We start from the raw sequence: 1,513 nt of genomic DNA on the forward strand, positions 1-1,513 counted from the left end.
TAGTTGCCTGGAAGTCAGTCTTCCACTAGCAGCCTTTGGATGAAGACATAGAACTCTCAGCTCCTCCTGCGCCATGCCTGCCTGGATACTGCCATGCTCCCACCTTAATGATAATGGACTGAACCTCTGAACCTGTAAGCCAGCCCCAATTAAATGTTGTTGATTTTTTTTTTATATATATATAAGGCTTGCCTTGATCATGGTGTCTGTTCACAGCAGTAAAACCCTAACTAAGACACATATCATCTACCAAAGTTAGATAAGCAATTGTAGTATACCTATAGTCCACAGCAAAGTAGGAATAATTGAAATTAGCCCAATCCTCATACCCCAAAAAGACCTATACAAAGGCAAGAGTGTATTATAACAAAATTCTATCAGACTTTTAAATATGAGTTAACTCAGTAAGTAATAAAAAATTTTGTGCAAAATAGAAACAAAGTATTGCCACATCTATTTTTTAATTAATTAAATAATTTATTTATCTTTTACACTCCATATTTTATCTGCCCACCCCCACCGTCAACCCTCCCACTGTTCCATATTCCATACCTATTCCATACCCACCTGTCTCCAAGTGGATGTCCCCACCCCTACCACATCTGACCTTTAAACTCCCTGGGGCCTCCAGTCTCTTGGTATAGGTGCATCATCTCTGAATGAACACAGGCCCTCATGCCTCTACTGTAAGTGTGTTGGGGGCCTCATATCAGCTAGTGTATGCTGCCTGTTTGATGTTCCAGTATTTGAGAGCTCTTGGGAGTCCAGATTAATTGAGACTGCTGGTCCTCCAACAAGTACACCCTTCTTCTCAGCTTCTTTCAGCCTTCCCTAATTCAACAGAAGGGGTCAACTGCTTCTGTCCGTTGGCTGGGTGCAAATATCTGCATCTGACTCTTTCAGCTGCTTGATGGGTCTTCAAGAGTGTGGTCATACTAGGTTCTTTTGTGTGAGCACTCTATAGCCTCAGGAATAGTGTATGCCTTGGGACCGCCCCTTGAGCTGGATCTCACTTTGGGTCTGTTGCTGGACCTTCTTTTTCTCAGGCTCCTCTCCATTTCCATCCCTGTAATTCTTTCAGACAGGAACAATTATGGGTCAGAGTTGTGACTGTGGGATGCCCCCCCTCTCCCTCATGAAGATTCAGTTTCCATGGTACCTAAACCACAAAGGCCTAAAAAAAGAAAGGGAATTACAGACCCATTTTCCTTATGAACATTGATGCAAAAAATATTCAATATTTGCTAATCAAATTCAAGAACACATCAAAAAGATCATTACCCATGATCAAAGAAGCTTCATACCAGAGATTCACAGATGGTTCAATATACAAAATCAATAAATATAATCTACCACTGAATAACAAAATTCACATGATCATCTCCTTAGATGCCAAAAAGGTCTTTGACAAATTCCAACACCCTTTCATGATAAAATCTAGGACAGATTAGAGAAACAAAGGACATACCTCAGCATAAAAATAGGCAGTTTACAGCAAGTCCATAACCTGCAT

Source organism: Mus caroli, chromosome X (assembly GCF_900094665.2).
Source record: "Mus caroli chromosome X, CAROLI_EIJ_v1.1, whole genome shotgun sequence".
Taxonomy (NCBI): domain Eukaryota; kingdom Metazoa; phylum Chordata; class Mammalia; order Rodentia; family Muridae; genus Mus; species Mus caroli.